Source organism: Hipposideros armiger, unplaced genomic scaffold, assembly GCF_001890085.2.
Source record: "Hipposideros armiger isolate ML-2016 unplaced genomic scaffold, ASM189008v1 scaffold_1217, whole genome shotgun sequence".
NCBI classification, from domain to species: Eukaryota; Metazoa; Chordata; class Mammalia; order Chiroptera; family Hipposideridae; genus Hipposideros; species Hipposideros armiger.
Genome location: NW_017732567.1, coordinates 19,920 through 44,396, shown reverse-complemented (window position 1 = coordinate 44,396; position 24,477 = coordinate 19,920).

Genomic DNA, 24,477 nt, shown 5'->3' with positions numbered 1-24,477 from the left:
AGAGAGAGAGAGAGAGAGAGAGAGAGAGAGAGAGAGAGGAGAGAGGAGAGAGGAGAGAGGAGAGAAACAACTATGGTAACATGTTGAATTCAGGTGTAGACTATATTTTCTTCAACTTTTTTGTATGTTTGAAAATTTTTATAATACACTGTTTGGGGAAAACACAAGTTTGGAAGCATTACAATAATTTATCAAATATTCATCTTCCTACCAAGAAGATTTTCATTATGTGGCAAATGTTATTCTACTTGACAGAATAATGCAACAGAGTTCAGAGACCTTTACAAATCTTTGAAAGAGAAGGGTGAAATGTACATGATGTGGAATTCAGACTACTTATACTAATTTTATATGTCTATTAGATTTAAGTTTAATCTCAGTAATCCACCTCTGTCCCACAATCAAATTTAATAAATTAGCAGCTGGAGAAAAAAAATGATTCACTAATAAATGGAAAAATAAGAACTCTACTTTCTGAAAAAAATAGCTTTGTCATCATTATACACAATTTTGTAAAATTTTCTAGTTCCATTTTCAGATACAGTTCTTACAAACAGAATGTAAGTTAATGTACATTTTAAGGGATAATATGTGTTTTATTTTATTTCTCAAAAAGGAAGTTGTCATTGTGACTATTGGTTGCAAATTTTCTTTCAGATTTGGTCTTTTTTTTTTTTTTTAATCTGAAATGCTCAAACCACAGAGACGGTGGGTCTGTTCTTTTTCAGTTATCTTCTTTATCACATTCATGAGTGTGCTTCACTCTGACTGAGTTATGATTTTCTCCTTGCTGGGTGTGGGGTTATTTATTTGAATTCATTTCCTTACACTCCTTCTGGGCTTGTTATTTTCCTCATTACATTTCTCACTGCCTCAGCCAGGGCCTGTTGCAGTGTGCAAGATGGCAGCAGTTCTAGTGCAGATGTACTCACAGTCTGGAAGCAGATAATGAGCTTCACTCCGCCTTTCATGCTCAGTGGAGCTCAAGCAACACATAGAGGCCTGCCTCCACGCCAAACAGAGGCCTCCACGCCAAATGGGAGAACCCTGGAGAACACTTCCTCTGCTCCCCTACACATCTGCTCGGGTGCCTCGACCAAAGAAACCAAGAAAGAATTTTTAGAAGATTATAAGGCATTCATGCATTCAAAATATTTGTTAGGTATCTTCTGGTGGGCTGATAGTGTGCGAGGTACAAAAGATACAGAGGAGAATAAGACGTGGTCTAAAACCTTAGAGTCTAAAAGCAAAGGGTGTAAATGTGGAACAAGAGCTATGTAAAAATATATTATAAATTTGTTTAAGTGTCTTAACAGATAACATATTTATTGTGCTATGAGTGGTCTTGGAGTCAGAGTGGGTGTGTTACATGCTGTTGAATCGGCTCTGACTCCTGACAACCTTATGAATGACCGGGGGTGTCCACAATGTCCCGTCCTCAGCAGCCCTGCTCAGCTCCTGTAGACTCAAGCCTATGGCTTCTTTATGGAGTCAGTTATCTCATATGTGGTCTTCCTCTGTTTCTGCCGCCACCTATTTTTCCCAGCATGATTGTCTTTTCCAAAGAACCCTGCCCTCTTATGATATACCGAAAGTAGGACAGTGTCAGTTTCGTCATTTTTGCCTCCAGAGATGTTTCAGGGCTAATTTGTGTGAAGACCCACTTCTTCATCTTCCTGGTGATCCAGGGTATCAGTATATTTCAACACCATATTTGAAATGAATCATTTTTTTCTATCAGCCTTTACTGTCCAACTTTTACATCTATACATATAATTACAGCCAGAGACAGCCATGTTTATTCTGGAGGGTTTGTTTGTTCGTTGTGGGTTTTGTGCCTCTGTGTCCTCATCCTCATAAAATTCCTACCCCCAGAGTTAACATAGGAAGTAGTAGGCCTACTGGGATTAGGGACCCTGCAGTCACTCAGTAAAAGCTTGCCTCTGTGTGCCTAGCGGTTGCTATGGAATCCAGCAGAGGCCACCCCTAAAATGGGTGCAGCGAGAGGTAAGGGGGTACAGGTGCACATCTCTAAACACACACGGGTGAAGTGTCCAAAGCATTACCCGTGATTGATTCTCATCGTCCATGTGGAGGAACATCCTCATCCTAACTCTGAGTCCAAGAGGCACAGTGATATCTCAGGTATGGAGCTAAAAGAGACCTAAGTGAAATCATGAATGTAAAGAGCTTAGGAGAATGTCTCCTAAGCACAAGCACTTAATAAATAATAGCCATTATCACTATCATCCCTAATTTTATATTTGGGGAAACCAGAAAGCCTGAAAGATTTTCCACATAGCTAAACCACATAGCTAATAAATGGCCTTTGTGTGACCATTTGATTAATGTTTCTATTACAACTGATTAGACTGAAAATTTAATTAGAACAGGAATGAGGGAAGGTTTTGCTTACCCTTAGATTCTCAACGTCTACTGTGAAACAGGCATATCATAGATACCTATAAGTATTTGTTGAATGCATTTGATTTTTTTAAACCATGGCCTCTTGGCTAGATACATCTGGATTGGATTCCTAACTCCAGTACCTTCTAACTATGTGAAGTTAGGCAACTTAACTACTTTGACGTAATTTCTCTACCTGTTGAAAATGGGGCTGACAGTACTTACTACTTATTCAAAGGATTGTGGGAAAACTTAGATGAGACGATGGACATAAGCACTCCGTGTATCATGTGCAGCACATGGAGGTGCTCCTTCCATTTTAGTATCCTTATCTTTTGCTGTCTGCTTTATGGTTTTCTGTCAGAGTTAGCAAACCTCATCATTTGCCACAAGAGGGCAATACTAAATGGAAATAGAAATCTATCCCTAAAAAAAAACCCCAAAAAACAAAACCAAAAAACTCCCCTAAATTAAATAAATTCATTTCTCCCTCCCTCTCTCTCTCCCTCTCCCTCTCTTTCTCTCTCTCCTTTTTTCTCCCTCTCCTTCTCTTTTCAGGGTACATGTAGTTAGTTGATAAGGGTTTCATGCTTAGAATCTGTTCTTTTCCTTCATCCTGTTCTTTAGAAATCTGGCATCATAATAAAATCGTATCCCTAGAAGGACTTTAGAAATCATTGTCACATGGGACACATTCCATCCTCTACAGTTACGGCTGCTCCCTGGGTTGGTGGTGTTGACTTGCTGCTTCCATGGCCCCTCTGTTAAGCTAAACCCCACACCCCTGGGTGTTAGTTGTTGCTGCATATCTCTCCCCTACACAGCATCTGTTAGCTACACTAACTTCACCTCATAGTTAGCATGGAAAATTAAGCCTATTTACAGTTATCCTAAAAAGATAATACTTCTGAGTTATACAGACTGAAATCTTACTGTTATGTGGGATTCTTGCAATCACACGCAATGTGATCCATGCAATCACACAGTGTGTTTCCTTCCTGTATTTCATTTGCTTACTGCCCATCTCTTTCCCATTCTCAAACCTACATAGGTAGTGCAAATCCCCTCTTCTCATCTCTGAATCATTCACCTATTTGGTCTTCTGACCATTGCTCCTTATTCCATTTATTGGGTGATAAACACTTGGAGTCAGTACACTCATACAATGTGGTCTATGTTCTGGCCTCTTCCTAGGAAAGGCTCCCGTTTCATACCCCGGGTAAAAATGGAGTTTCTTTTTCGGCCAAGGCTACATTTAGCATTTGTCTGTATTTCATGACAACAGTGGAAAGGAAGAAGGGACAGTTATATCCATTTGAGAGGAACTCCACAATTTATTTTCTTAGCTGCGAAAAACAATCTTAGCAAGTCATATAGTCCACTGTCGCTACTGATATGACATGTACACTTGCCCATCAGGAAATGCAATGTCATACATCAACCAATTTGACAAGAACTGTGTGGGACACACACACAAAAATGCTCTTAATAAAGCATAATAAATAACAGTTGCTATGGATGGGCTTGATACAAACTTCCTTTTTTTGTTAGCAGAAGTGTATCTTAGAAAACCTCTTGGTTCAAAAATTTATGTAGGTCCAAATGATTTTAAAAACAAATATGATTCTTATGTTTTCTTTGCTTCTCTTATTAATAACTAAATCATCTAAGTGAAATAAGTCAGTCACAAAGGAGAAATACTTTATGATTTCACTTATATAAGGTACCTAGAGTAGTCAAATTTACAGAGATAGAAAGAAGAATGGTGGTTACCAAGGGCTGGGGGCAGGAAGGTATTAAAGTTGTTTGATAGGTACAGAGTTTCAGTTGCGGAAGATAAATGTTCTAGAGATGAATGGTAGTGATGGTTGCACGACAGTGTGAATATACTTAATGTCACTGAATTGTACACTTAAAAATGGTTAAAATGGGGGTTGGCCGAGTGGCTCCATTGGTTAAGAATGCAAGCTCTGAGCAACAGGGTTGCCAGTTTGATTCCCACATGGGCCAGGGAGCTGTGCCCGAGCTGAGCTCCCGCCGAGCTGCCAACAGGTAGCAGGATGGCCCAGATGGTGAAAGCATGGGCTCCTAACAACAAGGTTGCCAGTTCGACTCCCACATGGGATGGTGGGCTATGCCCACCTGCAACTAAGATTGAACATGGCATCTTGAGCTGAGCTGCCCTGAGCTGCCGACAGTCAGCAGGATGGTGACTGGACTGGGAGCTGAGCTAACTGTGCCCTCTACAACTAAGACTGAAGGACAACAATTTGGCTGTTCCCCTTCCCCAATTCCCTAATTCCCCAATAAAATCTTTAAAAACAATAAAAAAGTACATATATTTTAAAAAATGGTTAAAATGGTAAATTGCAAGTTATGTGTATTTACCACATTAAAAAGTGTTAAAAAATTAAATCATGTGTTGTGTTCATTTGGGTTCAATATTGTTTTTCTAGACATGATATAAGGTTGAACAAAGCATGTTCAAGGAGCATGCTTTGAGAAAAGATAACATACTCATACAGGTGGAAATGCAAGCAGTGACAGTGTCACTCACTGCATTGTCACTGTGGGAAGGGCTGAAAAGTAGTTCAGTCTCTGTAGGTATGTTTACCTTCTGTTTAGTCATCTCTTACCTGAACTCAGGTCTGAATTTAGCCTCAGAATATCTGAGTCTGAGAGGCCTAAGTCTACAAAACTAATTAAAAATAATAATAAGCCAACAGTAACACTTATTGAGTACATATTAAGCACCAGGCTTGTCAGACATGATCTAGTTCAAGAAAAAAGTTTTAGGCAGATGTATAAATATCATATGATAGTTTACTCTCCCTAACTCACTATTTTGCTCTAAAACAAACAAACAAAGCCCCACACATCCCATTTCAGAATTAAGAAAACAGAGACATTTCTCTATGCCAGTAACCATGCCAAAGAGTATGTCAGCCAATCATATTTGTGAGACTTACCATGCAGCTCACATAGCCACCTATTGTGGAGTGGAAATTTTTGGAGAGGCTACAATTCAATCCATTAAAATTTTCTTTGAAAAAAAGCTTGCAGATACAGACACTCTTTTATTTAGAAAGCCTATTCTCTTAAGAAGAATCTGGTTCAATTATTATGGTGGGAAAAATGATACATGAAAACAACAGTTTAAAACTGGCTGTAAATCTACCTCAAAGCAGAACCATTTCTGGTGTCTCTCAAGTAGCTGGGTTAATGTGGCATAAGGGAAAGCCTGACTAGCAGGTATAATTAAAGGATGAATCACCGATATAGTCATGAGTAACCCTGAAAGCACCTACAGGGAAAAAGTCCAACATACTAAACTTTAGAAGCTGAAGGATGAGGGGTAGGAGGAGAAATCCTAATTCCATGTAAACGCAGTGATGGGCCTCTGTGGAAACACTGATAACACATCGGTGTATTATTATTAGTATAGAGCATGTTCTACCTTATGTGATATGCATACTCATTCTCTATGTTTTCTGTTCTGAGAACTGCTTGAGGTCAGGTACTATGCTTTGCTTTATCTTTCCATATAAGTTATTTCTCTGCCCAGATCCTAATAATGTAGACAGTAGGCATAAAATATGCAATTTTACACATGAATGCATAAATGGTATCCCATATCTTAGAATTTAGAGGAAATAAAAATTTAAAAAGTCCTAGATTTTAAAGAAAAATGAAAATTGACATATAACATTAAATAATACTTATCAAAGACTGCCGACACATTTTTAAAGAATTAATCACAGGGTTTTTATTTAATGGAAAACAGGAAGGGATTGTTATATTTTATCCTGTTTTATATCTCAGCAGTTGGCACTGGATTTAGTTGCTTGGAACAGCAACATGGCAAAAGTTGAAAGAAAACTATTTGTTTGGCCTGACTGGTTTTTTGTCTTTTGGCTGTGTGATGAAAACGTAAAAATCACCTCAGGTGAAAAGCAGCCCCATTGCTGCTTCTATCACTCCTTTAACTGACAGATTCACCCCACCCCACTTACCCAAATGAGGAGTACTTAACTGACAGACAGAAGTTAGATACTTGGAGGTAAAATGACTAATGGTGACTGGCCATTCTGCCAATATTTTGAGGCCTAATGATGTAAATATAGATGGGAGTTTTTAAAATCTAACTTTCCTGGCTTAGAAGAATTTAAATCAAAGCCATCAGATATACTGTTTACGTCATCTTATCTGTCTTAAAAGTTTATGTACTATTTTTAATGTTCGCATGTCCTTTTTAAAAAAAAAACATTTGAAACTAAAAGGCTTGACGATCTCTGAAACTTAATTGAGAAAAATGTAAAGCACTTTAATGGAATTTTTCCCATGATCTGTGGAAGAGCTTTTTAACAGATGGTTCAAATGGATAAAGCAATGAAAATAGAAATTAAAAGCAGATCCTGAAGAAAAGGAACTGTGTTCTTAGAAATCCTATAGGTGATGGCAGGAATAGATGTAAAGCAGCACTTTCTTTTGCATCATGGTTTGGAGAGAACAGAAATTTATTAGGTGGTCCTCTACCAGAGGAGGGGGAACTACCTCTTGGTGGGAATTAAGTAATCATTTAAAACTCGAGCCACCTTTAACAATTTTAAAATCTCCATGCTTGTGGGGGTAATTCCATTCAAGGTGCTGATAAAAGATACAGTATTATGAGGCAAATAGGTATTCTCCCAGAAGTAGGAGCACCTAAGTGTGAGGTGGGTATTTGGGTGATGGGGACGATCTGCACTCTCCCCATCTTCACAGCAACTTGGAAAAACATCAATAAACAGCCCAAGGCCTTGAAGCTTTTCATTTTGAATGCAAAAATCCTGACTTTCTTGGATCAATGAAGTGAGCGGTGGCAAACAGACAGGAAATCTGTTCAACCTGGAATTTATAATATATGCATTTGTGGAGACGTGAAGTCAACTCTAAACTAATGCTAGAAAGTAGAATTTTCCAACCAGGCTTCGAAAATGTTGTCTCAAACTTTAGGGGCAGTTAATGCTGGTTTCTCTCCCAGACAATTCTAGGGAGTGAGTGGTGAGAAGGAGGGGTAGGGGAGATCGGTTAGGAGTCTGAGACTCTTTGGTGGCGTGGAGGGCCCCAAAGTGTCACCGTGGGTTACAAGGAGCCAGCGTCCGGGAGGGGACGGGGTTGACGCCCCCGGCGAAGGCAGGAGCGCAACCAAACCGCAGCAGCCGGGAGCCTGGGAGCGAAGTGCGGACCAGTGGGTGGGGGCAGGAGGGTAAAAGGGAGAAGGGGCGGGGTGGCGCGGGGTGGAAGCGCGGAGGCAGGAGGAGGGTCTCCGAGCCCGGGTCCGATTTGCAAGCTCTCTGAGCCTGCGTCCGCGGAGGGGGAGGGTTTCCCCGGCCCGGCCCGAGCGGCGGCTGGGCGCGTCTGGCTCACAGCGCAAAAGACTGTCAAGAGAGTCGGAGAGTGGAGCTGGCGGAAGTGTCTGCGCGCCGCCAGAGAACTTTCCTGCTCCGGCCGCGGCCCGGAGCCTCCGCCGCCTCGGTGCTCGCAGCGACGATGCGCCGCGATGTCAACACCCTGAGCGGATCCGCGCCTCGGCCCACCCCTGCTGTTTGCGCCCGCCTCCCCTTCGGGGAAGACTGAGCCCGGAGGCGTCCGTGCGCCGCGGGAGCCCGGCGCGGGCGGCGGGCTGCGAGGGGCCCGTTTCCCCTGCGCTGTCCCCCGGCGCCTTCCCGGCGATCGCGCGTCCCCAGCGCCGGCCGCGGTCGCCGACTGTCCCCGCCCTGACCGCCGGCCCCGACGTCCCCCCCGGCGGCCGCGGGCAGTGCCTGTGCCATGGGGCTGCCTACTCTGGAGTTCAGCGATTCCTACTTGGACAGCCCGGATTTCAGAGAGCGCCTGCAGTGTCACGAGATTGAGCTGGAGCGAACCAACAAGTTCATCAAAGAGCTCATTAAGGACGGCTCTCTGCTCATTGGGGCGCTGAGGAGTAAGTGGAGATGGCGGGGGAGGGTGGAGAGGGCGCGGGATCTGGAGTGCCCCCGCGGGGCGCGGGTCCGAGGAGTGGGATGGAGGAGACGGAGCTTCTTTTGTTTGAATGGGTTTGGGGACAAAGCTGAAGAGCTCCCCTGCTGGTGGCTAACAAAGTTTGTTCTTAGGTGTTCTTAGTAACTTCCGTGCCTACAGAGAAGGCAGAGCTCTCTCCTGGACCCTGGAGCAAAGGTGTACAGAAGTCATCTTTTTGTTATAACGTCTCTGGAAACATGTTGGGGACTGTTGGTCTTCTTTGTAATTTTACTGTGTCTAGTTTGAACACTTAAAACAAATCCTTAAGGATTTAAGAGTTTGTCTTGAGACTAAAAGGAAACTATTTTGTAATATTCAAAGAGTATGATTAATTTCTTATGTATATCAGGGGCTCTTCATTGGACACGATCATTGAGTTTGTTTTTAATATGTATTTGTAGTTTTGGCGTTTAGTAAGTTGATTGAAGACAGCCTGGCACCAGTGGATTTTATCTCTACAAGTTTTTGTACATCTTAATTTTTGATTTGCGTTGTAAATCTGGTGTTGGTCAAGTTACTGAGGATGAGAGTTCAGGGCAAATCAGAACTTCTGAAAACGTATAGGAAGTAAAGAACCCCCTAGGGGCTTCTCCTACCTCCTTATCTACACACGTCTTGATCTGGATCTTCACTTTTAATTACTAAGATCTAAGGGAGACTTATTAAAAGAAACTCCAGAGTTCCTCTTACAGATAATTGAGTGATTAAATGAGTGATTAAATGATAGGCTTAACTTGTTACCTTTCTCAGGACCTATTTGCGTCCTAATAGAGGCTTGGGAATGCTTTAGCCACTGAGAAGAGGCCCTGGAAAGCCGTGGGGATGTAATGTACAGCGTTGGGAATATAGTCAATAATATTGTGATAGTGTGGTATGGTGTCAGATGGTTGCTGGACTTATTATCGTGATCACATCTTTAGGTATATAAATGTTGAATAATTATGGTGTACACCAGAAACTAATATAATATTGTATGTTAGCTATATTTTAATAAAAATCTTAAAAAAAAAAGAAGCCCTGGAATCTCTGGCCTCTGAAGGCTGGGTGAGTGCAGTATTTTCGTAAGGTGGAGAGGACTTTGGGTGATCTAGAAATCCCAGGACATATGTATGGGAAGCATCATTGTATATGTTAAGTGCAGGGTCAGTAACATCATGATGGGGATGTGTGTGTTCCTCAAACAGACAACATTAACCTCTGATCTGTCTTATTAGATTTGATCTGAAGCATGTATTAATAATGGTAATGATGGAGATTAGCAAAATGTATTGAAATGAATGTGCTCCCAAATCCTTTTTTATTTTAACCATCCCAAATGCTAGAACACGTACCTTATCACTTACGTTACTTAACCAGGATAAAGAAAGTATGTTTTATGCTCACATTCACTGAATTTCTGAATTTGAGGCTACTACTGATAACAGTTTTTACTGATTTGTGAAAAATATAGTTTATTTACAGTTCTTCCCACCCTGTGTATACACAAATGTGAACTGTCTTTCCTTCTGGTTTGCAAATCCCGCTTGAGGTCTTGGGACTGGCCTCTTTGCCTCTTAGAGCATGATGTCTCTTTAAAAAGTTTCACCATCTCAGAGTGCTAAATGCTCTTGCTAGAGGTGCCAGGTGGTCTACAAACAACAATTCTCCTCACTCTGCTCAATTGGAGATCAGTTTTAGTGTTTCAAAGTGTGAAATTACTTACATAGCTGTGATAAAAGCTCTATTTATTTTACATTAGTTTACTAGTAATATTATGTACTTCATTATGATTTTTGAATCTAGCTTTGCAAAAGTTAGGTGATTTCCATTCTTATGGGCTTGTTCTTCCTCATAAGTGAAGAAATCTTGAGAGTGTAAGTTCCTTGAACGTATAGACCCTGCCTTGTTCATTTGGCCTTATGCACTTAAATATACAACCTGCTATCTCTCTAGGATTTTTAGGTTGGTGGTGAGAGTGCATTACAGTCACGGGCTGCATAATGATGTTTTGGTCAATAGCGGTGGGGCCATAAGATTATAATGGAGCTGAAAAATTCCTATCGCTAGTGACCTTGTAGCTGTCCTAATGCCATTGGGCAGTGCATTCCTCATGAGTTTGTGGTGATGCTGGTGTAAACAAACCTACTGTGTTGCCAGTCGTATAAAAGTATAGCACATACATAATATTTGATAATTGATGATGAATGACTGTTACTGCCTTATATATTTACTATACTATGCTTTTAATTATTTTAGATTGTATTCTTTCTCCTTATAAAAAAAGTTTCTTATAAAACAGTATGTTGTGCTATGCTAGCGGCAGCCTCATACATCTCCTGTTTACTGACTCTCTTTGATGGCATCATTTTGTCTTGTGCTTGATTTCATCTCGTATTGCTTTATCAATTTAGTGTAGCCTAAGTGTACAGTGTGTATAAAGCCTACAGCGGCGTACAGTAATAGCCTAGGCCTTCACGTTCACTCACCACTCACTCACAGACTCACCCAGAGTAATTCCAGACCTGCAAGCTCCATTTATGGCAAGCACCCTATACAGGTGTATAATATATTTTTTTAATCTTTTATGCCATATTTTTGCTGTACCTTTTCTGTGTTTAGATATGTTTAGATACACAGATACTATTGTGTTACAGTTGCCTACAGCATTCAGTACAGTAACATGCTATACAGGTTTGTAACCTTTGAGCAATAGGCTGTACTATAGATAGCGTAGATGTGTAGTAGATTATACCATTTAGGTTTGTGTGACTATACTCTGTGATGTTCACACAATGACGAAATCAAAATTGCCTAACAGCACATTTCTCAGAAAGTATCCTCGTTGTTATGCAATGCATGACTTATCTCATTGCGGAAGGAAAACATTTTATTCCTTCTTAAAAGAATTCCCAGCATCAGCTGCCAAATGGGAGAGATTTGGAGCAGAGGAACCCCTGAAGTCACAAAATGGCACTGCTTTTTTTCCCCCACCAAGCCACCTTCTGTCCCTTGGGGAGGATGCTTGGAGGCTGGGCTGCAGGTGCTAAATACCTGTTATCAAACTGGGAGGATAGGCGGATAGGAGTGTGTCTAAAGGACTTACAGCCTGCTAAGTCCTGTCTTCGATTCACCAAGGAGCCCTCCTTCCCTCAATCCTGCCCCTTCTGACAGTTTTTCCATTCTGCCAGGAAGTGTCACCTTACCTATCTTTAAACTAAGCCTTTCTTTCCATCCTCTATACCTACTGTTTCAATAGTGTATCCATTAATCATTTCAGTTTTATTTTTAGCAGTTTGCTGTTATTTTCATTAAATAATAGTTTCTTAATATAACCTTCCTGAGCTGACAATCATTAATGCATTTCTAAGCATCTTCTGTTATTTTCATCTTGGGTAATAACTTTTTTGGTGAGAGTTTTGGCATGCACTCTTAGTTAATACATGCATGACTATTCCAGTAGCAATTACATATGCTCCTTGATTTTTGGTTCAGGATGTAGGTGTCTTTAGTAGAGTCTTTGGAAGGGTCCTTATAAATAAAGACTTTGATAGGGTGATTTTAATTTTAAAAAACACATGTAAGATACTTAACATATTCTTTAAATGAATTATTACATTTCCTATTCACATCCACTCTGAGAAAATGGATGACTGTTAATTAAGTGGATTGACATAGACCTGAGTTCCAGTTCTGGTGTTGTCAAATGCTGTGTGATTATTGGTTTAAGTAACTTAACCTCTCTGTGTCCTACCTTTCCTGTAAAAATGAGGATTTTACAGGAAATCTTACCACTGGGATTATTTGTTCATATTGTTACAAGCCATGTAGGTGTTTGGTGAGTGATATTTGAGAATATTTGATACTGATGAATCGGATTTTACTTTATGCTCTATGACTCAAAATCTCTACCCTTTTCATCAAATGTGATTCTTGAACTTTGTTCTTTAACAGGTGCCAGTCTTAAAATTTGAATTGTGAAATCAGAGACTAGGTTTCCTTATTAATTTTCTCCTTTCATGTTCCAAAGAAACATTTCAAAATGGCTTTCTCATATAATTTCTCCTTTGTCTTTTCTTATACTTTTGAATTCAAAGAATCATCTTTAAGTAGAGCTTTGTCCTTGCAAAAATAGACAGAATAGACATCCCCTCCCCCCAAAAAAAGAAAACAAAAGAGAAAAAAAGAATAGACACAAATAGAATTATACCAATTGAATTGAATTGTTTGGGTGGGGAGACCATACTAACATTCTTTCCTCCACCCTCCCCGGCAGCTTCTGGGCCATCTCTCCTTCCTTACCGTATTTCCTTGGTCTCATTGCCTTAAGGTAGAATCCGCCAACTGTTCCTTTATCTTTAGGATAGTTTCTCAAACTTGTGTGTTTGGGCTGCTTTTAAAGGAAAAAAGAAATCTTAGTGGACTCTAATATACCATATCTCCCCATGTATAAGACACTCCCATGTATAAGATGCACCTTAATTTTGGGACCCGAAATTTGAAAAAAAATGTATTACATAAAGTTATTGAACTCAAGTTTTATGCATCATAAAATTCATACAACTCCTCATCACTGTCAAAACTCCCAACCATTAGCTTGTCCTCATCTGTGTCTTACGACGAATCACTGTCTTCATATATTGCCTCACATGGCCTTCTTCTGACGTGGCGTTTTCAGTAGGGTTTCTTTTTCCTGTAGCCAGTCTTGGATTGTTTTCTCAGTTGGAGGAGGACCAAACTTAACGTGCAGCAGCACGATTTCCATTCACTTTTGCAAACTGGATCACTTTTAACTTGAATTTAGCACCATACGAAAATCTTTTCTGAGCCATTTCTGGGCAGAAGTTGGCAAAACGTAACCTACCGTAATATACCGGTAACAAATGCGAAACAGTGAGCACAAAGACAAGTGTGAAAAAGTGGGAAATGCAAGTTAAAAAATCTACAATCATTGTATAAGACACACCCAGTTTTTAGACCCCAAATTTTTCGAAAAAGGGTGCATCTTATAATACACGGGGAAGTATGGTAGATTTAACTATTTATTATGATAGTTAAATAAATATATACTGGCATGAAACTGTAATTCTTATGCTTATATATACAATCTTAAAAGCAAATCAGTTACAATTAAATAGAAACAATACTGTGAAACCAACAAAATTTTTTTCAGCTACATTTAATTAATCTAATGGGTGATGTTTTGCTGAAACAAAATTTCCTCTCATATAAAGACTGCTGATAATATCTTGTGTTGATGATTCATTTTCTCACTGTTTTTCCCAATTGAAACGGCAGTTCTTCAAAATCTTCTTGCCGTGATAATGGCCTTCCCTCTCACAAACTTTATTCATTGGTCATATCGCTTTTGTTGTTAAAGCACTAGTTCCTGGTGCTAGTGATCCATGACACAAAGAAGGACACCTAATTTGAGTGGTAGGAGTTGGTTGCTCATAAGTTGATGCAGGATATGCATTTAATTAAGAGATTAGCAAGAGGGAAGCACACAGTTTCTTCTTTTTTTTTTAGATAAAAAGACATTATTATTTTACTATATAACATTAGTGAATATACGTGACTACATTTTTTCAAATGGTAAATGAGACACAGGATAATGTTTCTCTTTGATCACTGAAAACCTCAATATCATCTGTCTTTTGGAGGATTCAGTTTCTTATGACGTCTATGATACTGTTCACGAGGATACCAATGGTGCTTTAGTGGTAAAGAACGTCTTCCTCAGTTGTTCTATCATGGGTCCTTCTTCAATGTGTTCACCTTTTTCTTCCAGTCTAGTTTTTAACACTTGATCCTGTGTTTCTTCATGATTATGCACAGGATCTGGCCGAAGGATAGGTTTGAATTGGGAATAAATATGTCAAGATAGATCTGTTTGATAGTGCCTGTTTTACTGCTCCTAACGCCATGGTGAATCAGGATGCTTATCAGGTGGTATGAAAAAAGATGATTTGAAGGCAAACTACCTTCAAAATTTGCTTCTAGGCATACCAATTTTCATTCCTGGACAGCTGCTCACTGTGAGCCTGCCATCTTGCCTCAAGCCGGGTCCTCCACACAGTTTCTTAAAGGTCTCTACCCCCAGTGTCCACAGACCTCAGGCTTAAATAAGTACACTGCTATGGTGCCCTTGTGATCTGGGGATTAAATAGTTGTTTATACCAGGGGTGGCAAAAAAATGTGTACAAGTGGACACTGGTCAGCGTTGTTCAAGCAGTAGTTCACCGTAATCAGAAGTGTCTGGACGCTGATGGTAACCACTTTGAGCACCTCTTGCAATTGCAGAAGTCAAACATGACTTGTATTCATCTTTTGTTATCAGTGTATGTTGAGTTTTACAATTTTAATACAGTTTTCCTTGCTTAAAATGTGTATACATTTTTTTGGCACCCTCTGGAGTAAAAGAAACCCCTAAATGCAAAGGCTACATTGAAATATCTTAGAAAGGGTGAGGAACTCCCCTGCCTTCACAAACTCCCTTTTGTCCAAGCTTCATTCGTTTTTTTTTTTTTTTTTACTTTAAGTCAGTCATTCTTTTGTGGGTACGTTCAGAACCTGCTTTGCTACCAGTTTTTGGTGGCACGGAGAAAGCCTTTCTAGTTCTTGGTCTATTTACTCGATCATTCTTTTTTTTTTTTTTTTTTTTTTAAAAGATTTTTATTGGGGAATTGGGGGGATGGGAACAGTGCTGGGGAATTGGGGGAAGGGGAACAGACAAGTTGCTGTCGTTTTGTTCTTCAATCTAGTTGTGGAGGATGTTGCTTCACTGGCCCAAGTTGGCACCATCATTGCGCTCTTCTCTGGCGAGGCAGATCAGCCGCCGGCTTCTGGACGGCCGCTTACTCGATCATTCTTCAACTTTCAGTGAGAACTACTATTGTTTTAGGCTATTTTTGGTATTTAAATTTGCACCCAAGTTTTATTTAGCATACGTGGCACTCGTAGATTCTCATTTACTCTGCAAGAGCTGCCTCACTGCTGCCTATTCCACTGGGCCCTTTTGCTTCTTTAGCTGGGCAGCCTAATGAAACGTGTGGCTGACGAATTACTTCAACCATTCATTTGGTTCTTATAGTCATTAGAAGTTGAGTTAAATGAGCAGAAGTAACTGGATGTTTCAAATGAACTGTACTTAATTTTAGGAACTGATAGATTTGGAATGTGGTGCTTAAAGGTTCTGCTTCAGGGACATGTACAAGTAAAAGCCGTTGTACTTGTGTTAATTTAAATGGGAGCCCTGGCGCTCATCAAAGAGGAATTAAATTGAGCTGGCTGAATACTTCATCCACCGCCTCTCATTCTCTACCTGAGCTTAACAGGTGCCCTTTAATAGTACGTATCTTTATTTCTATTGGATTTCTGTTTTTTAGCCAGTAGTAGTAATTGAGGGGCTGTCCTGTTAAGAGGCCAGCAAATGGTTTGCTAGGAGAACGGAAAATGTCTCCTGCCTAGTGGAGAAGAGACCAGTAACCACCTTGCCTTCTGTGACAATTATGATCCAGGCACATTCTCTGAAAGTACAAAAAACTCAGGTAACTACTAAACATTTAAGTCAATGAAAAGCTGCGTTAGCACACATCTTCTCAATTATAAACATTTCCTAGAGCACAATGTAAATTGTGTTGATGATGCTTAAGCATTGCTTAGATTATGTAAGAAAAATAATAATAAAGCTTACATTCAGTAATGCTTTGGTGCCAAGTGCAATTTTATTCAAGTAATGTATACATAGAAAGTGAAAACAACTCTTTTCTCTAGATTTATAAAGATAAATATTAGGTTAAACATTTCAGACTATTAGGCTGCATTCAGTAAATATTATGCAACAATGAAATGTTTATTTCGGACAGATGAGAATGGGTGAAGGAAAGGGGGTTATTTAGTCTTGATTCTCTTTCATTAATACTGTTTCTTGCCAGAGCCGATTGCCACCTGTTGTGGCCCTAGCCATCCCTACTGTCTGGATGGTAATTTCTGCTCATTTCAGCCTGCTGCACAGGTGCCAGCCTCCCCTTCTCCCCACGTGCCACCCACCAGTTTCAGCCTGCAGCTCTGCCAGCCTTCCTTTTTCCTCCATTCAGCTGAAGCTCTGCCCAGCATCTAATAATCCTTACAGTTTATCCCCAGTGAGTCTGGCCTCATCAACTAAGGACTTCTTGCTACCTGCTTTTTGCTGACTTTCATTCTGAAAATGAAAACCAGTTCCTGAGCACCTGGTGCTCTAGTGCATGGAATCTGTGCTGCGTCTTTTGCAGTTTGTCATATTCTGAGTGTAATGGCTGGGTTTTGTATTATATAAGTGTAATGACTTCCATAATATTTGTTAATGTTAATGACCCTTGCAAAGGACAAGGGACAGGATAATAATAGGGAAGTCGATAGAAATATAGTCATTTTAACAGTTTTGTCTTTGGCCAGGTGAATTTAAACTTTGGCCTGGATAGTTCTGGTAATGTGGATCCTTCTTTACAGGGTTAGATCTATCTGGAATGTTTTGGTTCATCAGAATACATCGTTCCTATCTGCAGTATTCTGATTTTAATATTAAGAATTCAGTGACAGTGCTGAAGAGAGCGTTACGACAAAACACATGCACAACATTCTGTGTAAGGAATACGATTTTAGTAGCTAATACTCTGCCAGCTTTTCTAACTTTTTCCTTTGTTGCAGAGGCGTGGATATATAAAAGAAGAAAAAAATAAGCCCTAATGTGTAGGATTTTGCTCTTTTGTTTGAGAGTAATATGTCTAATAGTAATTTTTACACGGAACGTAGTGAGAAAAGGCTAGGCTAAGACTAACAATGAACTCTTTGTAGATTATTTTATGTGAATTATTACAGATTTTTCAAGTTTTAGATTCTGTGGTAAAAGTCTCCATTCCAAATGGTATTTAAAAAAAGGCCAAAACATGATATTTTTTTATGTTGATTTATCTGATTTGGGTGATTGGTTTATCTGATTTGGGGATTACCAGGTATAATGGAGAGCTCCTGGTATTTTGTCAAGGACAGGCAACCATCCTGGGATGGTTCTCGATGTCAGGTGGTATGAAAGGAAATTGGGGAAAATGTACCAGGTGCATAACCTTGCTACATCACTAGTACTCTTCCAGACCTTGTCTTTACTTTGGGAAAAAGTAGGTAGACACAAAATGACCCCTTTTATTTGGAAGTCAGACACATTTCTCAGTAATGGAATTTCTGTGATATTTCCTCATGCAAATCTAAAAAGTATGCTTGCTAGTTTGTGATAGACAAGCCAGAAAGAATTCCCTTGTGTGGAAACATCTACTGGAGTTGATCCAAATGAAAGAGCCAGCTTTGGGTCTCTGTTTAGCACACAGGAAAAGTGATGACTTAACTTAGTAAACTGATATGTGTTTGTGTGTGGAGAGGAGTGATGAGTTGCTAATAGAAATGAGGGCTCTGTATAGTGGATTATCTCTTTTTAAGTGGAAGCTATGTAAATTGGTTTTACTTTGCCATGGTGAGAATTTTCTCTTTGTCATTTGTGTAATTTTTTTTTAATTCCTTAAAAGTCTGAATGAAAGATATGCCCCGTGCCTACCCCCCCCCCAAAAAAAAATGGAGTAGTGGTGGTGGGAGGGATTAGCAAGGAGAAGCAAATTAAAATTAGTTGTGAAAACAATTTAAATATTACGGTTTTGGAACTTGTATCAGACTGTAAGCCTTCTACGAAAAAGCTATGTGACACTGAAGAATCAAAGGAATAAGGGATTCATTAGCCTGATTGAAAAGTTGGTTATGGAACATTTGAGGGACAATTAAAAATTGTGAATATGAGATAATAGGGATGACTTTTTTAAGGGGCACACTATTTCGAGAAGATTTGGGAAAGTTGTGAACTCATGAAACAATGATGTCAACATAGGAAATAATAGGCAGAAAGTTTTAAAGGCTTATAACTGGCTGCCTGTCATTCCTGGTTTTCCTTAGGTGACCATTTCTAACATTGTTAATACTTCCTTTGGATCCCAGCTCCATCATTGCACCTTTTTCTCAGCATGCCATGTTGCTGAATCCCTCTTCCATTGTCAGTCATTTCCTGTATCCCCTGAACCGGTGGTGGTGTGCAGGGCTTAGCCTTTTTACTGTTTGCTTTCCTTGTGTGATAACATCTCCTCCCAGGGTTCCAGCCCTGACCTCATTTTTCAGAACTGTGGGTCTGCTTTTCACCAGCCTCCTACCTGTCACCACCTGGATGTGCTTCAGGCATCTCGGACTCTGTCAAAACCAAGTGCTTCCTCCTCCTCCAGCTTGTTCTCTGTGTTCTCATTTGTTGGGTTATGTCCTCATCCACCTGGTCATCTCAGAGAGAAACATTTGAGTCCTCCTAGGTCTTCCCATTTCCTTCTCCTCCATTTTTAAATTGGAGTCTTTTCACTCTACCCAGATCCTAATATTTGGTTACTCCTGCAATTCCATGCCCAAAGTATCTTAAATTTGATTTTCTCTGCCTGCATTAATACTCTTTCTCTCTCTCTCTCTCTCTCTCTCTCTCTCTCTCTCTCTCTCTCTCTCTCTCTCTCTCTCTCTCTGAAACATATTTTTTTTTTCCTATCTTAAAACAACAGAAATGTATTCTCTGGCCAGAAGTCCAAAATCAAGGTAACACCAGGGCCGTACTCTCCGAAGGCTCCAGGGTGGCTCCTTGCCTCGTCTCATTTCTGGTGTTGTCAGCAGTCCAAGACGTTCCTCCGCATGTAGATATATCACTCCAATCTATGACTCCATAGTCGCATGACAGACTCCCTGTGTGTCTCTGTTTATTAGATTTTACTTAGTCTTTTTCATATAAACTTCTAGGTGCCTAGGATATCTGCATTCTCATCAGCTATGACCGCGTTGTGGATGCTCAGTAATTGCTGAACATGAACCGATCTATATTTTACTAAGAAGAGCATGATATGAAGAAGGGTTTGGAATATCTGTGGAGTGAGTGAGCCAAGGAATGGACTGACTACAAGGCTGTTCTTTAATGTTGATCCCGCCAGGCTTCCTATGTGACTGCTCTGGCCTGGCTGTGCTGACTGTTAGGATTGGGAACAGCAGTCAGCACCCGGGATTAGAATTCCATTTCAGTCCTGGTACAGCCACTAACTAGTGGCATGGCTACAAGTCATTAATCCCACACCCTATTCTCATAAAAAATGGGAATAGCAAAAAAAAAAAAAAAAAAAGAAAAGGGAATAGGATTTGCCGTGTATTCCTTGTAGTATTGTTGTGTGGGCCATGGAAGAAAACGCATAGTAACTTAATATAAAAATGAAATGTTTTTATTTGCTTTAGACAGGATCATTATAATTTTAATAATTTGAGCTTTTTTCAAGACTTTAGTAGTTTCTTGTCAATGTTGTTGTCATTCTTTAGAAACAAGATTACTTAAGTGGAAATGCTTCAGTTGAATGTTAAAATATGGGCTTGTTTGTCCTGCAAATTAAATCAGTTTGGTAGGAAATGATTAGAAAATGAATCATAGTTTTGATTTAGCGTTTTTCTTTTAAACAAATAATTATCTGCTATTATCTGGGAACTAAGAAAGCATTAGCCTGGCATTTAGGGTTTATGAACAGGCAACACAGATTTTGAGACTTCATCGATTTATATGCTGGTGCCTCAGTTATGCTGGTTTAGGTCAGTGGTTTATAAAAGTTATTAAAAATGGTGGGCACAACTTGCACTCGTCAGAAGTGGGCAGTTTCACAAAATATAACAGGCCAAACTGCAGATGAGATCTTTTTTCCACATTGGTTTCTACATTGAAAACAGACAGTGGCTTAGGAAAGAAAGCACTGCCCTAGGTGTTTCTTACGATGCACAGATGTTTTGCAAATATAATTATGTTTGAGGTGAGGTCATCCCAGAGGTTATTGGTGAGAAAAGAAAATGATGAGATCGGCAGGGCATTGCTTGAAGGTCTGAGAGCAGGGAATTATGGGGTAAAAAGGAACATTTAATTAAGAATTGAAAATTGAATTGAGCCACGTAGCTAGTTGATCCAGGAAAGGTGGTATGCTTGGTGTCAGAATCACAAGGAGAGGATATTTGGATGATACTCTAATGACAAAACAGATTATTAAAACAAAAGAACAAGCAAACAAAAAACACAGATAATTCTTAAGGGCTCTGTGAGCTTAAGGGGAGTTCTTCTCTGGGTCTGGGGGAAGTAGGGAACAATGAACAGGAAGTCTGGATTTTTGGGAAGGTTTGGAAAGTGAAGCAAGGGCTGGAAAAGGCCAGTCTCAGGGGTTAAACAAAGATACAGAACATAATAGTCCTGAACAAGGAGTAAGCAGCGAGTGAAAGCTTCCAGGACTGTAAGTTTACTGCTGTGTACATGTCTTTTTTTCCCCATTATTGTTTTGGTTCTTCAACCCTAATGGCAATTGGAATCCGATGAATATTCATGGCCGACTGAGTGTGATATTTGGTGACACCCACTGATGAGAGTGGGATGAGAGAGGATGAAATAAGGATGCAGAGCCAAGATGTCAATTGCAAGACAGTCTTCCCATGTTAAATCCTTAGGTTATAGCTTAGACTTTCTTGGGTTTTTTTGTTTGTTTGTTTGTTTGAGATTGTGTTTTTCACTTCTGTCAGAACATATATGAATTTAAGCGAATCTCAATGTATTCAAATAATCTGAACATTAAATTTGGCTGGAAAAAACAGTGGTTGCTCTGTAACTAGCTTAGCATTATCATTCACACATGAGCAGTGCTAATAACGTTTAATCTTTAACCATTAGAACATTTTAATGTTAAGCAGCTTCATTGAAGATTTCACATTAACAGCAAAGAGCCTGTGCTTTAGAATCAGAGCAATGCTTTTCAACCCCAGTTCTGCCACTTATTGAGCAAGTCACTTAGCTTCTTTTGTGTTTTTTTCTTGTCTGTACCATGGGAATAATATTTATTTCATATGCATATTTGCAGAATTAAATAGGATAACACATATAAAGTATCTAGCCAATGTATGGTCCTTGATAGTAAATATTAATTTTCTCATCTATCTCATTTCTAGCTAATGTTGAGACTAGGAAGCAAAATTAGACCAGACTTATAAACAACCACCACCATATTTTATTCAAAAAAGGATGTGAGGTAGCTTTTCTAAGCAAAATCATTACCTTATACAGGGACAAATGCACCCTATTATATCTAATCTATCCTTCTATCTATCTATCTATCTATCTATATACATATACATATACATACATATATATATATATATATAATATATATATGAGAGAGAGAGAGAGAGAGAGAGTGCTGTATATTTAATTTATTGTTGATATGACAGCTGTACACCATGTACCATTGCTTGGTATTGTGAATGTGGCTGGTAGTGAGAGTGAGCCATTGCTTCTGTGGAATAATTTATCTATCTTTTTAAGGACCTTTCCAGATCTGAGATTTTATGATTTAAAAAAAACATGGCGTCTTATCACATTTTATCTTAATGATTTGATTATTTGCCTGTTTTTATCCCAGGCAAGTTAGTTCCATAAGAGTTGGCACCAAATCTTTGGGATGCTAGAGTTGGACACATGATACATTTTTCATCAGTGTCCTTTAAATGACTGGACTTACAGGAGGTTGTGTCAGACTAATGTTTGGAGATGCAGAAGTCCACAGGTTGTCACTAACCACTTAATGTTGGAACCGATTCTGAAAATTTGTATACAAAGACAAATATCTTAGTGAAAAAGCCAGTCATATTATAGAGATTTACCAGAATGAGATTCATTAGCATGCTTTCTTAGGGAATTTTTAAGACATTTCTCCACAGAAGACATGCAAATGGCCAACAGGTACATACAAAAAATGCTCAACATTACTAATCATTAGAGAAATGCAAATCAAAACCACAAAGAGATACCACCTCACATCTGTTAGAATGGTGATCATCAAAAAGACAAGAAGCAACAAGTGAGGATATGGAGAAAAGGGAACACTTAAGGAATTGATATTTGTATTAAAGAATGAATTTTCTCTTCAGCAGTGACAATAACATGTAGTAACTCAAACCCAAGAGATATTGCCAAGAAAGCGAAACTGTACCAGTGATTTATGTTGTTTACTATTTGTAATGAAGCATTGTTTATGTTATTTTCAAGATACCATTTCAGAATGCTGATTTTTATTGTATGGGAATGCCTTCTCTTAAAATGCCATTCATTTTTTAAACAACCTTATTGAGGTATACTTTACTGCCATAAAACTCATCCTTTTAAAAATGTACAATTCAATGGTTTTTCATATGTTTACAGGGTTGTGCAACCATCACCATCATCTAATTTTATTTTTAAAATTGTTTTCAGCTTTATTGAGGTATATTGACAAATAAAATTGTAAGATAGTTAAAGTGTACATCAAGGTGATTTGATATACAACTACATTTTGAAAGGAGTCCCGCCAGTTAATTAATATATCCATCACCACATACTTTGGTGAGAACATCTAACTTTAATTCTTAGCAAATTTCAATTGTATAATACAGTGTTATCAATTACAATCATTGTGTTTTACATTAGTTTCTCATTCCTTATTTACCTTACAACTGAAAGTTTGTAACTTTTGAACCATCCTTTCCCTATTTCTCCTATCTCCTTGCCCCTGGCACCCACCAGTGCAGCATTTGTCTCCCTCTGTCTGGTTTACTCCACTTAGCATAATGCCCTCACAATCCATCCATGTTGTCACAACGATAGGATTTCCTTCTTTGTCATGGCTGGATATTATTTGAATATATATAGATATAATCTCACGTCTTCTTTATCCACTCATCATTGATGGACACTGAGGTTGTTTCCATATCTTGACAATTGTGAATAATGCTGCAATGGACATAAGCTTACACATAATTCTTTGATACCCTGTTTTTATACCTAGGGATTGCCGGGTCGTAAGATAGTTCTATTTTTAATTTTTTGAGGAACCTACATACTGTTTTCACTGTAGCTGAACCAATTTACATTCCTACCAACAATGTACAAGGGTTCTCTTTTCTCCATATCTTCGCCAGCACTTCTTTCTTGTCTTTTTGATGATCACCATTCTAACAGATGTGAGGTGGTATCTCTTTGTGGTTTTGATTTGCATTTATCTAATGATTAGTAATGTTGAGCATTTTTTGTATGTACCTGTTGGCCATTTGCATGTCTTTTGTGAAAAAATGTCTATCCCCATCCTCTGCCCATTTTTTAATCAGATTGTTTGTTTTTGTTTTGAGTTGTGTGAGTTATTTATATATTTTGGAACTACTATCTAATTTTTCATTGCCCTAAAAGAAATCCCATACCCATTAGTGGTCACTCCCTGTTCTTTCTCTTCCGTGGCCCCTGGCAACTGTTACTAATATAACTTCTGTTTCTATAGATGTGCCTGTTCTGGACTTTATGTATAAATGGAATTATGTAATTCGTGGTCTTTTGTGATTGACTTTCACTTAGCATGTTTTCAAGGTTCATTTGTATTTTACCATGTACTGGTACTTTATTTTTATTGCCAAATATTCAATTGTATGGATACACCACCGCATTTTGTTATCCATTTATGAGTTGGTGGACATTTTGGTTATTTCCTTTTTTTCTTTTTGCTATTGTAAATAACGCTACAAACATTCGCGTACCTGGTTTTGCGTGTCTGTACGTTTTCATTCTCTTGGGTCTCTCCCTAGGCATGCAATTGCTGGGCCATATGGTAACGCTGTGTTGGAACTCGCCATTATAAATAGAAACTGAATAGGTTTGTAAGCATTTACATTACTTTTTTTTTTTTTTTTTACGATGGGAAGCAGTTTGAGAGCTAAATGTATATTTAAATGAAAGTTATAACTTCCCATAACAAATTCATTTTGGCCTTTATATTTTTTGGAGAAAACAGTCACTTGGTGGGTTTAAGGAGGAGATATTCCCATATTCTTTTCATTTTCATTATAGATGGATAAGTATTTAAAATTTCATAATGTAAATATAGGACAATAGCAATTTTTACATATGTGTAAAGAGTG